At 36.6% G+C, this 16,608-nt stretch overlaps 1 protein-coding gene across 2 annotated transcripts in view; it reads right to left on the minus strand.

Moving 5' to 3' along the window:
- The window catches only part of TOX (thymocyte selection associated high mobility group box), a 318,920-nt gene that overhangs the window by 208,200 nt on the left and 94,112 nt on the right, over positions 1-16,608 (minus strand). The window lies entirely within an intron of this gene.

The following is a 16,608-nucleotide window of genomic DNA, read 5'->3' on the forward strand; positions in this document are numbered from 1 at the left end:
TGCACTGTGACTGTACTACAGCTCAAGTCAACTGACCTTTTTCTTGATATTCTTGAATTGTTGCAAATGGTGCCTCAAATGAATGAAAAGGGATACATAGACGTCTACAAATGATGTCCATTTACCTGAGGAAAATGTCATTTCTTTATATGTAAGCTTGTGTTTCTTTGTATTTTCAAATTTTTACATTGAGGCTAATTGCATTTTGATAAAGCTGATCTTTGGTTTCTTTCATCTTCTTTTTCAAAAAATAAGTGACTTTGATTCCTTTTCGATAAAAAAAGCTTGGACCAAACTTCAAAATATTTTTACACATTTACACTTACTTTTACATGAAAATACTTACACTATTAGTTGCTGGGTAACAAAAATTATTATATTATTTCAAAATTTAAAAAAAATAATAATTTGCAGGGTTATTATTTTCAATGTCTTTTTTCCTGTTTGTTTACTATATTTATAAGTTATAGTCACTGATGTACTTGTATGTGTGGTGATATTTAAATTATTTTCCAGAACTGGCTGAAGAATATATTGCGTTAATGTGAAAGAACCTAACTTGTCAGCTGTGAAGTTCCTTATACTCTGTACTCTAACTTGAGCCTGGCCTGTACCCAAAGATCTATTAGCAGCAGAATTTTAATGAGGGACTAAGGAAGAGAGTGTTTACTGTTTTTATGGAAGTTCAAGATTCATGATGATTATGGAAAACTGTAACACAAGATTTTTTTTCAACAGTAAAAGGCAGAAAAAAGATAGGAAAAAAAAGAATGAATAAAATGTTCGGGTTTTCGGATGTTAAATGATTGAAACATTTTCTATTTAAATGCAAATTTGACTTTTTAAAAGATGGGACTACCAGTAACTGCACCCTAAATGGTAAAATGAAAATCAATTTGAAATATGGGATGAATAAAGTGTATGTGGACTTTCTTGGAATAATTTTTTATTATGAAAACCCTGATGCATTTTCCTTGGCTCAATCCATCTTAGACTTTGTCAGCTATGTCTGGGATGAAATGCAAACATTTTTTTAATTTGCTTAAGCACAAACATGGCCAGTTCACTAGAAGCTTCTTTGTTTATTTGAGTCAGATTTCACAAAATAATGATCAACAGTATGATTTATGTAAAATGCAAGGCCAAAAATAAGAGTTTAACTGCAGCATTATAATGACCCAATATTCACTATATGTTTTTTATGATGTTGGGGAAATCACTTTTAAGAAATGGAAATCACTGCATTCTATTGATTCAAGAACAGAATCTTCAGACATAAGTCAGCAGAGTTGACACTTTCAAATACATAAAATGTGACATCTGCTCTTACAAATGCACTATACAGGCTGTAAATCATCAAAGAGAAAAACAGTTCAATGTCATTTCAGCCACTGTAAGCTATGGTTTACAACTGAGAGATAAAAATAGTCATACTGTCCCTATGACATCTAAACCACTTTTCTATTGCAGTATTCCATGTTCTAATTTATCTTTGTGGTTGAACAACATACAATCAATTGTAAGCAACTCATGTAGTTTGATTCCAGTCAACTGTGATTTTCTATAGCTTTATCTCCCCACCCCATCCCCAACTGGAGTGCCTTTTAGTAATAGCCAACACACATTATCTCAATTTTTATGGTTCTTAAGTATTTTGAGCTTTTAATCATCATTTTCAGGACTAGCGTATGGTACTAATCCATAACATGAAATTTATTTTGAATGAAGTAGAAACATCAACACATGCAAACATTGTGATCAAGATCCATTCTCTACTGGGAAAAAAAATTATTAGACTTGAAATAATTCTAGAAAGAGCATGGCCTTTTTAAAAGATTGCTGGTTCCATTGCTTGTTAACAATGAAAATTCGAGCAAATTATGTAACCTCTATGACAGTCTTATCTTTCAGGGTATCTGAAAAATAGGGTACAAATTCTTATCTTTCAGGGACAGTTTGAATGAAATGATGTAAATACCTAATGCAGAGCTCAGCATATACTAGCTGCACAGTATATAGTAATTAGTATTATTAAGTTGGGGTTTTAAAAATTATCATTGTTCGTATAAGATATAACAATTTTTAGCCACAGCAAATAATAATGTTTGTTCACTTATTCTGCCACTGGAAAAAAATCCAACATATTAGCCTACACCTAGAATATTTGTGATTATGTGTTTATTTTATTTTGCAAATAATACTAATATTTAAATATTTTCAGAAATTTATTTCCTATAATCTTAACATGAAAATATCATTACCACAAGTGTTTTTTAAAATTCTACAATGAAAATGATTACAGCCAGTATTACAACCCTTTGTTGTATCATTTGTTTAAAAACAGTGGATAGAGCTAAAAGGAAGGTAATACTTTCTATAAATTAATAACGATCGCTGGCAAATGGGATCTGATACACATAAATAAGTATTTTATTTATCACATTTGCATGTGTCAAATAGTGATAAAGTAAAGAACTTGGAAACTACCCCAATAAAATTTAAATGAATAATTTTCCAGAAGAATTTGTGGCATATATAGTCATGAATCACCACACTTTAAGCATCTACTCTTTTAAAGACTATAAAACATTGAGAAAATGATCTGCTAATCAAGTTGGTTTCTGGAATGACAGAAACTTGGTCAGACAACCTTCTTGGAACTGAAACACAGTGGCTTTTCTTTTTCTTCACCCTACTGCAGTGACTCAAACACCAGGCTGCAGGTACTCACAGCTCCCTGGCTGACACTGAAAGAGAATCGCTGTCCTGGATGGATTTAAAGCCATCAGGTTAGTTCTGATGCATTTTCTTTCTCAAATCTTTTTATTAGTAAAGCAGCACACTCCAGGGTCTGTACTTGTCCGACCACTACTGGCACAGCCTTTGGCTGCCCTCCATAGCTCGGTCTGCCAAACGTGTATGCAGTTGTTATCCGAAGCACCCCCTCCCCATCATAGGCTGTTGCTTGTGGATACATTTTCATGGATTCCAGAGCTTCTCATGTTCAAATAAGCATGGCAGTGCATTTCGCTTTTATTTCTCAGAAAACAAACGTTCTCTGAACATCCATGTTTTAAAGTTATCATGTCTAGGCTTCTTTTATTTAATAAAAGAAAACGTTTTATGTATTATCTCCTAAGCGTCTGACCTGTGCACACATTAGCAAGAACATACACCATGATTCCTGAGAAAGAACAAAAGAGATCATTTCAGGAAAACTGTGATGCTCTTTCACTACCTCCTGAGGTAGGTCCTCTACTGCCTGTCAAAGTAACCCTATGGCCTGATGGATGTACTTCCTCTTTCGGAAAAGTAGCTCCTGCTTTATTGTGATGGATGTTTTCATTGGAAGAAGGAAGACGACAAGGAGGAGGAAAAGAAAAAGTCGAAATTGGGTATTGCTTCTATCTTTCTGATCTGTCAAAGTTCTATCATATTATCACCACCATCAAGGGCTGTGAGACTGCAGGCTTGCTAAGGACAAGTTTCGTGCCTTTTTATTTTGTACATTTCTTCCATATACGTATCTCACCCTCTAGTAAAATTCAGTAAATCTTGTCTTGACAGCAACACCAGCAACTTTTCTTGAAATATAATATTTAACTTTGGCCTTGGGTACACCACTGACCTTTAATTCTTGGCATACTAACCTTAAAGAGCACGCTGTGATCATTTAACCAAAATTTAAATGTAAATGTCTGCCGAAGAAACAACTCACAGAGAAAAGGGAAATCCATTTAAATGCTGATTTAAAATTTAGTCTCTGCGGAGCTACCTTGATTTTAGTGGTGCTCCCAATGTCCATGTTCCAGTTTGTGAAGCTTCCTTCCTGCCTCTAGAAGGCACTGATTTCTTTCTTTTCTTAAATTCCCTAAGTATCAAGGCTGAGCACAAGGCATGAGCTTAACACATTTGATGGATCATGTTGGAATTGGCCCACAAAGGTTAAGAGAAGCTCGAGTTCCTTAACCTCTTACCCCCTGCCTAACCTTAGTGCATTTCCCAGCTACTCAATTCTTCCAAGGCCAGAAAACAAACCTCTACCTCTCAAATGCTCCTGAAAGTTTTGGTAATCACCACCACTCTGCAAGAAAATATAGTTTGTTATAATTTTTTTCAATCGTGCAACACAGTTTTGTGATGTCCCTGGACACAGTTCAGTGAAATTCTTTCTTGAGAAATTAATTTAACCTACTGGGAATATGTCCTAAAATTGGTAGAAAACAAGAAATGGCATTCATAAACAGCAGTGTGTGAACTTTAAAGTGTTCGGTGCAAGGCGATGTAACTTTTCATGTGTACATGGGGGCTGTATACAAGTTCCTCGTGTTTAGGAAGAGTACATCCAAAATGTAAACTATGAAGGAATCTAAAATGTTCAGTTAGATGCAGAAACCAATGAAGAAAATTTGACTACTGATATCTGCTAAATGTAACTTGTTTACTACCAAACCACAATTTCAGTAGGAAGGACATCTGTTGTTGAATGAACATCCTGCAATTTTTTTGTGGAATGAAGTGGGTAATATCAAAAATTAAAGTAGCATTGGCATTTTTTGGTAAACATTATCAATTACTCTGCCCATGAAACTAAACTTTATGCTGACGTTAAATATGTTCTGAAGATATTAAACTACATACATAATTAACGATTCTGATGTCTTCTGTCAATATGTCAATATGGAATAATCAACTTTTGGAGAAGTTTGTCTAAGAAGTCAGAAGGTTATTAGTTATAGAACTGATAACCTAATTGAAGAAAAGATTTCTTTCTTAATAAGACCCCAGTTACTTTCAAATTTAGCCTGATTATTCTCCCATACACTTATCTTTTACCTGCTTCACTTCCATTGAATTTAAATTTGCATTCATGATTGTTTTGACATTCAAACAAAGCACACTGCCCACTTTTTTCTTTCATTTTCATAGATAAAACATTTCCTTTTACTCTTATCAGTTTCTTTCATCCAATGAAAACAGTTTTAATTGGGTGATTTCCATTTTCCTCAGGTCAACTGGTAAAAGACTGCTTAAATTATCTGAGCATTTCTTTGAATGAGAGGACTATGCAATATACAGATTTACAAGTTATCTTAATTATCCACATTTTGAGGCTAATTTAGTGGTAGAATTAAATAACTTGAAGAATATGTACAGGTTTAAATTGCTGCCTGTGTGACAAGATTATTAATGGATAAATAAGAAACAGTGGGGAGTTCCATTAGATATACTTACTTTTCAATAACGAAAAAAGGTCTGTGCTCACTCAAAGCATCCCATCAGAGGGGCTGCTGGGAAGCTTATTGGTCCTATCTGTTGGGTCTGTGCTAAGCTCGGAAAGGATGGGGCAGTCCGAGAGGCAGGGCAAACTATGCCCAGCTGCCAATCCTTCACCGGAAAATGGCTCCTCTCAAACGGAAACACATCCGTCCCTCTGACTAAAAGAGCCACTGTGCTAGAAATCACGTGAGATTTAATGACCAGTCATAATTCCTGTGGTGCTCAACATGAATGATGCCTTCTCAGAGGGGTGTTTAAAAGCTGTGGCCTCCTCGATGCAGCCAGATTTTTCATGGTGGCTGTCTTGTGTCATTTTCCCTGAGAAAACCCATTGGCCAGTCACCCTGTCAGGCTACAGGGATGACCTCAAACGTGGTTGTCAATAAGGAAATTTCTCAACAGAATTTGGCACACTGCAAATCGGCTGTCACATTGGCTTAAGGCTAAAAGCGATGCTTTTTCCAATGGGTCTGGGACAAAGACGTCAATTGATATTACATTCTGGTTCTTTCTTGGGGTTTAAATAATTTTGTTTCATCTCCCTCTGTCCCTCCCTCCTTCTCTCCCTCCTTCCTTCCTTTCTTCCTTCCCTCTTCTCTTTTTTAATAAGCACAAAACTCACTGGAGCACCACTCCCATCTCATTCTCCCACCCTCTGGTTTTTCAAGCTTTTCTTTTCTTTTCCCTCCCCTTTCTTTCTTCCATCTTCTGCCTTTCTCTTTTTCTTTACCATGAGGAAGCGGAATTTCTTTTAAGTCCCTGCCTTTCTACCATAAGCTCAGGCCACCACTTCAGAGCAATAAAATAAATAGTTAGCAACTCCCAGCTTTGCTCCTCCCACTGCCATTTAATATCATCTACAGCACTTGAACCAGCAAAGGAAGATGATGTGAAAAAAAGCAAGAAATATGAATATGGAAAATGTATTTTAAAAATCCAACCAGCTGTAAGTAACTTGTAACCCAGATTTGAAAGAAACACAGAGGAGAATAGGGTGTCATTTAATTTTGGAGTTTTTAATTTGGAAGACTGGGAGCTATAGAGTTTCTTTCAGAATTTATAGAATACACTTGACTTTTAAAGTGATCTTCAAAGTTCATGTCCAAGAGGCAAAAGAGTGTAGAATTTATAAGATTAACTCTAGAGTTATGGTTGGGTTCACCTCCCAGTTCTTCCATTTAATTAGCTGGAAAATCTTAGACTGGTTACTTTAAATCCAGAAGCCTCAGTTTTCTCATGAGTAAAATGAAGATACAAAGAGTACTTAATGAAAAGATTGCTGCATGTATTAACCAATACAGTGTGAGTAAAATCCTTGGTAAGTTGCCTTACACCCAAGAGCAGTTCACAAATGTTATTAGAATTATTATGGCTATATTTTAGAAAGACCATAATGGAAGAATGTAAAAATTGGAAAAGATAGCCTACATATTTTAGCTAGGGAGTTGCTGATAATATTAAAATATTGCAATGCAATTTTAAAGGTGAAGAGGCCAACCAACATCAAAATGCAAAACTCAGAAAGGTTTTAGTGTAGTTACCTCTTCACCAGCCATAATCACGCTGGATTCCACCACAGAGCAATGGGTTTTGAGGAGATGGCATTCCAGGCTGTATGCCCTGATAGCTGTATGAGGTTTTCTGAAAGCCATTTAACCTTTCTGAGTCCCAGCCCTTCCAGCACTCTTCAATAAAATCGGGATAACAATACCTACCACCTAGGGTTGTTGTGAGGGTCAGTGGTAATGACGTATTGACAATGCTTTATAATGAGCTAAGCGCTATTATCCCTACTCTCTGCACTAAGAGAACACAAGTATATTTCTCCTGTAGCCACAACTCCTATTAAAAACAAATGGGAGCAGTCTGGACTCCTGAAGACAATTATATAATAATGTAGATTACAAGGGGTGACAGTGTGATTGTGAAGACCTTGTGGATCACACCCCCTTTATCTAGTGTATGGATGAGTGGAGGAATGGGGATAAAAACTAAAGGACAAATGGGGTGGGATGGGGGATGATTTGGGTGTTCTTTTTTCACTTTTATTTTTTATTCTTGTTCTGGTTCTTTCTGATGTAAGGAAAATGTTCAGAGATAGATTGTGGTGATGAACGCATAACTATGTTATCATACTGTGGACAGCAGATTGTATACCATGGATGATTGTATGGTGTGTGAATGTATTTCAATAAAACTGAATTTAATAAAAAAAAACAAAAAAACAAAAAACAAAAAACAAATGGGAGCTGATTGAAAGGACAGGCGGGGTTCTCGACAAAGGCCCACTGTACGTGCTGCCCTCGTCACCCTCTCCTGATACGTCCATGTGCCCATTTGCATGGCAGAGTCACATTCCTGGGGGAGGCAGTAAGAGAGGGTGTTTCTCCTCACTGCCCCGGGAAATGAAATAGGGGCAGTGCCTCTGAGAAAAGAAGTTTGCCCGCATAAAGGAAGAACCCACAGAAAACCCACAAAGCTAATTTCGGGTTTACTGTATTTTGGGAGCCCTTTTCACTTGATTTGTAGACCATGTCAGGATTGGCAATTACACATAATTTATCTAGAGAACACAAAGACACAGGTAGTAACTGCACATTATTTAACCAAAGCTAAGTTATCAAAGAGACCCGGGATGAGCCCACCGCCAATGTGATTTCAATCCATCCAAAACTCCTCTTCTGGAGGAAAATCCTATGTATTTTCCATTCTATCTCCTAAGCACAATGAGCAGCTGTCAATGGGAAGCTGTTTATCCATGTGGAAGAACCTGTGTCCCCCCAAAAAGCAGCCTCGCCCAGAAAGTCTGCTGAAAACACCTCGCTTTACCTATAGGAAACCACCATCCTAGGCCCTTTCTCTCTAAATGAAAGACTCTGGGAAGGAAGAAGGGAAGCACTTGTGTTTGTTTCTTAAAGACGGCCTGCGCCTTCTGGACCTGGCGGTCTCGGTTGGCAAAATCTGGCAAATCCTTTCTCCGGTGTCCTGAAATCACCCTAATGATATCTGCATTTGTTCACTTATCTTACTTTCAAACTAGGTAAACTTTGGGCCACAGGGAAAGTACCTCTGTCGCTTATTCTGCCTGGAATTTTGATCAAGGTACTTAACCCCCACCTCATTTCCATGAGTTTCCTAATTGGTAAGGTGGAAACAACAACAAAAGCAATAATAATAACAGACCACTTCCTCCCCACCTCCACCTGCACTCAGGGGCTACAGAACTTGATTCAACATGCAGCCCGATGGCACCTCCTAAGGGAACCCTGTCTGCACCAGATGGGTCAAAGAGACACAAAATCTAGCAGGAAAGGACCTCAATCCCCACACGGCCTGATGTGGCTTTTTGTTGGGTCACGCGTGAGTTGGGCAAGGCCACCCACATCACGGCCCTCCTCTCCCTGCCACCATCCCATCCTCTCAGAAAAACACTATCAACCTTTTGTTTCTTTCATGGGGCTGTAGCAAAGATGCATAAATGACCCAGTGTCATACTCTAAGAATTCAGAATTTAATGAAGAATTAAACCAATAAACAATCTGAAGTTTGGCTTGATGGCAACTGGGGCACCTTAGGACAGGTAGGCAGATGGCATGTTTGAGGGAAGAGATGGGGCAGCTGAAGGAATGGGCATTTCGGCAACAGGTTTTGGAGACAATGGGAATATTGGGGGGTTAGGGAGGAGCAACTGGGCCAGAGAGGCCCCCGGTAGTGGGGTATTTGGGGAGCGCTGTTAGAGGGAAGTTTGCTCCAAGGAAGTGGATGTGAGGATCTGAGCTGCCTCCAGCTTTGCCCACAGTCTCTGGGGCTTCAAACCTCAACCATAGCCCCTCACAGGAAATGACTCTTGCCGTGGAAAAACAAACAATTAATGTTTGATCTAAAAGACAGAATTGGGATACTGTTTTTCCCTCTAGAAAAGTCTTCTGGAATAATAACTAATAGAATAAACACTAAGACATTAATCCATATTATTCTCAACAATTTTATCCTTCATTAATGAAATAGCAATCATAGCACATTTTATTGAGTCACCTTTCTGCAAATACCTCACATGTCCTCTTTGACTTCAACAATTATAAAATTTTAAGATGGGAAGAGAGCTTATCAACTCCACCATTAAGAAATCCCAGCTTTGAGGAGGTGAAACAACTAGTTCAAGTGTGCTGGGCAGGCTGGAGAAACCTCCTCTTTCCCCAACAAATGTTCTCTCTCTACCACCTAAATCTATTTCCATAGGTCACAAAATACCCCAAAATAAATGGAGTTAGAAAACACTGGCAATCAGTACATTGAACTCATAATTAACACCATGATGTATGATCCCTTTAATATGATGGTGTGTCCTGTTCGTGGTTGTAGCTTCCAACTCTTAGCTCATTTGCACATATTCCTTCATATAACTATTGGCAAAGCAGAATTTTATCAATTCTAGGATTTCTGGCATGCTCTGGGGTGAAGTTATTCCACACTACAGACTTTCTATTGTTTCTCTAGAAACAGTTCCCTCTGCTCTCTGGACACTGCTCCTGCTCTGGTTTTTACAGACTCTTAAGAGAACTGCTAAGCACCATCATATTTTGTATTTTGCTGCACAAGCTGTCACCAGGTATATGATATACTCCAGCCATAAAGTCATAAAGTATGAGGTTTTAGATTACGTTAAAGAAATCACATACTCATTTAAAACTCTGTAGGTGTAAGTTCTGAATATCAGATATACCTGTATGAGGTATTTCCCCCTAAATGTTCCCCATCTGAGTTTGATTGTGACTAGAAGAACTTTTATTTAATTCCATTTAATTAGGTAGACTGAGCAAGAAAAAGGAAGTCACATTGTTTCCTGCCCTTTATTTTGATTAGGAAATCAAGATGCAGGTTATAAAATAATAGTGTCCATCTTTTGAGCAGTAAGTAGAACATTAAAAAGCTCCCTGCCAAATCCCATCCGAGTCAAGTATTTTCTAAAGCTCATTATCCCAAGTGACTACCACTTTTGACAACCTATCTGTTTTCGGGGGGTTGGCGGTGACAAGGAATCAGTATTGTTTTAGAAAAGAATAATGTAAAAAAGAAAGTAATCCTTCAGCTTGTTTAGAGAATGCTATTTATTGAGTATTAAAGTATCCAACATTTATCTGTATATTGAGAACAAGATTTCTGTACAACAGTGAAGTTGAAAATATGTTATTATTCTGTGGGGTATCTAAAAAATTAATAAATGGATACAAAATTAAAACACTGATAAGAGTAGCTAAAGCTTTGCTTCACAGAAGTTCCTTTAAATCCAGAGGCTATCAAAAGGTTAATGTTGGATGCCTCTTCAAGAAATGACCAAAGTCACTTTCTCTCTCATCAGTGATCGTTTAAAATTTTCCTGTCATCTATTTTCATACTGAGTGTTAAGCTTTTATTTTTTCTTCTCCCCAAGCAGCTAGAAGAGAAGAGGAATCAAAGCAGATCTTGATATGGAGAATCTCCACTGCAGCTTAGAACTGGAAATGCTTTGCTTCCTGTCAGCAGACAAAGCAATCCAAATTCAAGCTTCTGTTACATCAAAACTTGCGAAGAGTAGATAGAAAAAAGATACCGGGGGAAATGCTGGTGACCTGGCCAAAGCTGAAATGGCTTTGTTGCAAGGACAGTGACAAATAGCACTTCGGCATCATCTGGAGTGCCAAAATTTCATTCCACCACTGAATTTATTTTTAGCATTTATTATTATTCATGGGTGCTTCTAGAATAATGGTTCTGTGAATTATACATAACAGGATGGAATGGGGGGACAGTATTTATTATTCTACATTTACAAACATGAGAGAAATTAGTAATACTACAGTTATCAAAGGAAGCAGGCCTAATTAAAGGAATAACTGCTACAAAACCATATGCAACTCAAAACAGAAAAAGACAATTCAAATTTAATGAATGCCTTTAATATTAATTACAGAATTCTTAACAATACATTGGGACAGCTCTCTTGGAGAATTCAGCTTACTGTTTAACAGTTACTGACTAATTTTATTAACCTGTACATCTGAGAAGATCAACCCCCTCTGGGTTTAATTAGAAGAAAATTCAATTTAAATCTAAATGTCAACAGTGGTTACTAATTATGGCAGGGCCCTGGATGGGACAGCCAGTCTGTAATCAGGCAGTTCCCTGGTAACAATTAACACTTTCTCTCTGAGTTATGAGTGCATTAGGATATTTTAAAATAAATACGATTCAGCATGGGACACTGCTAATACCCTGAGCCCCTACCGCTAGGTGCAGAGATGCAGAAGAGGATGCCAAATTAAATTACAGAGATTTCTCAAACATATAGCTGAATAATAAGCAGCTACAAAACTAGGTCAGGGTCGAAAAGCTAGAGCTGTACGCCCCTCCCCCAACATGCAAAATAAATATCCCCACTATCTCTGAATAGAAATCATTCTTTTGTTATGCCCTTTGTGGAGGTTACATTATTGCAAAATGATATTTATTTCCACAATCTTCACAGCTGTGAGCACAACTGAATTAATCTTTCTAGAACTGATTTCATTTGCAATTTCATGATTACGATTATAAAATGTAAATTTATTACTTAAAAAAGAAATGATTATAAAAGACATAGATAAAAAAGACAGTTCTCTAGCTATTGGGTTGCTTTGCTCGGTGCTAATGAAATAAATAGCTGACTAAACCTGAAATAAAAACAAACAGTATAAAAATGATTGCAAAAATATGAAACGAAAGCTGGGAACACAATAAAAAATCAGCTCTTTTAAGGTAACACATACAGTGATTATGTGGCTCACAGAAGAAGCAGAACATGCAAATTTTTTCACGGTGAGCCTAAGCTTTTAATGGTTTAGCAGTTTGAGATCTTTCTGTTGCTGCCACTCTTTAAATGTTAGCATTAAAGATAATACAGAAAATACTTGGGTAGTACTAATCATTATTTATTTATTTATTATAATTTTTTTTTTACAGCTTTCAGTTTTCAGACTGTTTAATATTGATGGCCCAAATAATAAATTAGTTTAAAGAAATCCATATTTATAAGACTTCAATTTTTAGTGCAATATAGTCACCAATTGGCTTTCTCTTCTTGAAACATATTGCTTATTATAATCCATATTTAAGTGCCTACTGTGTGCAAAGAACTGTATTGGATGCCAGAGCATACACGACAATTAAAAGACAAGCAACAATGGATTCAATTGTTGCCAGTTTAAAATACAGTTTGTTTTTTTTTAATAACCAGGGCAAAATAAATCATTTATCTTACAAAGTACCTTTATTTACATAACTCACCTTTACCCCAAAACTAGAGCAATGCATTTCTTAAAGACACTCTATCATTTCAATTTTCCCTTTTTAAAATTGCTGGTCCAGAATATAGTCAAACACAATTAGTTACATTGTACTAAATATACGCAAGCGTCAAATGTCTATTTACAAAAAGATCACTGATGATGACTACTGCACAACTAAGAAAATGAATGGGAATAAATGGTCCTATAATCATAGCTCATAATAGATGCATTAATATCTTCAAATAAATATTAGCATGTAAAACTGCTATTTATCATGTCAACTCAATCAATATAGATCCTGTTTCTAATAATGCCTTGGTTATCTTTCTGCATTTGCTCAAAATCACAAAGCAAAAATGTTAGTGCTGTCACAGGACATTTATTGCATTCAACTGGATCCAAAGTAGCTGCAGAGGAAAAGACTATTTAAGCTTATGGGGCAAAATAAGCTATGGATACCGGAATAAATTATTTATTGACTATATGATCCCTTTCCTTTTCCTTTATTTGTCTAAGTTACTGATTTTTTTTTTCAATAAAATACTTCTATTTATGACTTTTATAGCTTTCTAGAGCCTGATTCTGGCAGAGCTTTCAGATCATTCTCCCAATCCAAATGTTATCCATCACCTCCTCACGCATGAAGGTTAATAACTCTTGGCTGAAGACGTCTATATTGCTCCTTTCCTTTCTGTAGCAATGGCCACTTCTATGTGGATGAAAGGCGTCCTTCCACCTTGAAGAGTCCTCGTTTCACCTCTGGGAGGCACGATGCCTCTACGTGGCTCTTACCTGCTGACTGAATGTCTAGCTTTCACCAAGCAATTATGAGCCTCGTATTGTTACAAGCTGTAAGCAGACCCTTAGTCAGCTGTATTCAACATACGCTCCCAAGCACTGCCCTATTGCATAAGAATTTTGTATTTAAGTGAAATTTGGAGAGGTAATGCCTATGTAAATAGTGCCTTGATTTCTTTTTATTTCTTCTCCCCTTTTTTAAAAAAATTTAAATACCATTGTGCATCACAGAGATTCTCACTAACTTCTTCGGCTTTCTCCAATATCTTTTAAAATGCCACCTGAGGCATCAAATTGTCCCTTGGAGAGAAAAAACCTAAGAAGTGAGCCTTACTAAGTTAATTGTAAAGCTTTGAGGTCTGTTTTAAACCGGTATTCAATTACTTGTTTGTCCTTTGCTGAGGATACCTTTGAGATAATTTTCATAGAGACATTCTCTTCTGCTGTATTGCTCAGAAAAAAGAAACATGTTCTTTAAATCTTAAGTAAAAGAATTAATAAGAACAATGACATTAAATCCATGACAGACAATATAAGACATGTTTCTTACCCCTGTTTTAATCTGTAAATTTACCAGGTAATATTATTCTGAATAATACATTACAAACTCAGAACAAGCATCTAGAGCTATTTTCCTACACTTTTAAATGTTAACTCTTTCTCCCCGCTTAACTGAAGTTTTAGTTAAGATCTTTTGATAATAAAAACGGAAGTTCTGTAACCACAGCTCAATAATAAGGTGAATGGAAAAACAGTTGGTTTCCGTCTCCCCCAACTGCTTCCTTGATGTGTTCAAGTCAAAAAGAGAAAGAGAGAGTGTATGTTCTCCATTATGTCAACGACCACAATGTCAAATGATGATTACAAAGCACTCTTTTGGTAGTCCCTGTTGGCATAAAGCCTTTACTTTTTACATTTTATGAGGAATCAACTTTTTATTTAGGGTCCTAAGTTTCAATTAAAATTGTGGGGATTCACAGATCAACAAAATATTTTTAAACCATCAAAATTAGCAAAGTATAAAGGAAATCAACAGTGTTGTTTTACAGTTGATGTTTGCCCTGTTGGTTGGTTTCGTGATTTACAGGAAGAGCCTCCTGTTTCATTTTAGGATTAGGAAGGTTCTAGGATAGCATTTCCCCAAGTGGGTTCCACATGATGGTAATAGTTATAACTTAAGTCAATAAGGTCAAATAAGTTGGGACCTAGTAGGTAAAACAAAGTTCACTGAGCTTCCTTATTGCAAGACTTCCCAAGGGTTCTGGAGCATGCAAAAAGATTCTAAATCCATATATTCTATATGCTTTTCCTACCTCTTTATTCTCCAAAGCGTCCCTTAATTGCTTCACTCCTGCAGAGGGGACTCCAGATCTAGACTGAATGGAGGCTTACTACCAGAAAAGTTCAGCCACTGCAGACCTAAAAGTTCTGGATTTTTTCTCGATTTTAAGAATATGTTCATAGTTAATACCTTTCTTGCTGGAAAAAAAAAAATACTAAATTTCAGAGCACAGCCAACAATCCTACTACGCCCACCCTGGACTGAGAACAGAATAATGAAAAAGAAGAAAAAGGAGGAGGAGGAAGAAAACACAGGTTACTGTGATTTGCTTGGCTCATGGTGGATGCCAAATGATTTAACTTGTCAAGGCAGTCCTGGAGACTTTTGAGAGTTCTGCTTATATTGCTAAAACTTGTGGTCTGGCTAATGACTATCATCATCTCATTTTAGTTTGTTAAGATGAAATTTTATACTGTTTGATAATCCCTAGTTTATAGAGATTTTTTTCTTAGGTAGGTCCTACTTAATTTTTTTTATCAGGATAACATTAGTCTCTGTCGTTCATCCTTATATCAATACTCTGAATATTAGGAAATGCAATTCATTTGCTTTAATATTCAAAATTTACATATTATATAGTATGTTACCCCAAATGGAGAGATAACGACATAATCTAAGAAAACACTATACTATAGATTAGTAAAAAGGATATTCTTTGCGGTATTGTGTTTAAAAAGTGCATTGCTAACTAAGAAATTTGTTAGCCAAAGTATTAGCAAACAACTAAGTGGAACCAGAGAAATCTATAAGCCTGATCTTATCAAAATAATTACAGAATCTTCAATGCCCCAATAGGCATTGAGAGAGAAACAATGTGCACAGAAAGTAGTGTAATGCAAACAGACAGAAGTGGGACATTCATTTCACTTTTATCCAGCTTACAAAAATTACTGCCAAAGGTTGAAGAGAATACAAAACTGATTGTCTAGCCAATAGCTAAAATCTTAATTTGTATCTCCATTGACTAAATATTAAGAGAAACATTTCTAAGTAAAATAAAAATAAATTCTAATTTAATTGGGTTTGCTCTTGTCTTTTCATATGGATATATAATCACTTAGATCAACATATGCACTCTCATAAGTGTGTGTATGTATACATATGACATGTATGCTTGACTACATAAAATAAAATGGAATTAGATATGCATAACGTACATTTTTCTGCTGTGGAATTGCTACAGATTATCATTTTACTCAATAGTCAGTGCATTTGCTATGTCCTACAATTTGGCTACACAACTCTGGGAAGTTGACTTGTTATGCAAAATACTCTTCTGATGAACTGGCTGTATTTCTGCAATGAATCACCTCTGTCTCTTCAAGTTTAAATATACAATGATGGCCCAGCACATGGCAAGTACTCAGTTTTTAAAATGAATGAATGTATGTACGCACAGCTTGCCTCTGAGTGGCGTCTACAATGGGATTTTCCACCCTTAGCTGGGAGGATCATGAAGAGTTTCGTGGAGGTGCCCAAGGACAAGCCTTCAAAAGCAACTACTTTGTTTCAGAAACGACACTGGGCTTCCCTTTGAGATTTCATTTATAGAAAAGGACACCCAGTCCAGTTTTTGTTTGTTTTTAATGTGAAAATAAATCGTTGGCCCACAGAGTAGTCCAAGGCTATTCTTGATCTGGTACCACCCCACTTTCCATTCTTATTTCATTATCTTACACTCTGGGCTGAACACCTTGTCATTTCCATGGCGTCCCACTTCCCGGATGGACTTGAATGGCTCTTCCTGCTGAGACTACTTTTCTTTACCCTTTCTGCATATCTCACACTCAACTTTCTGGGCCCAGCTCAGAGACAATGTTTCTATATAGCTCCCACTCCACACTCAGGGCTACAAGGCAGAAACGTGCAAATGAACAAAGTAGA

This window comes from Choloepus didactylus, chromosome 14 (genome assembly GCF_015220235.1).
Source record: "Choloepus didactylus isolate mChoDid1 chromosome 14, mChoDid1.pri, whole genome shotgun sequence".
NCBI lineage: Eukaryota > Metazoa > Chordata > Mammalia > Pilosa > Megalonychidae > Choloepus > Choloepus didactylus.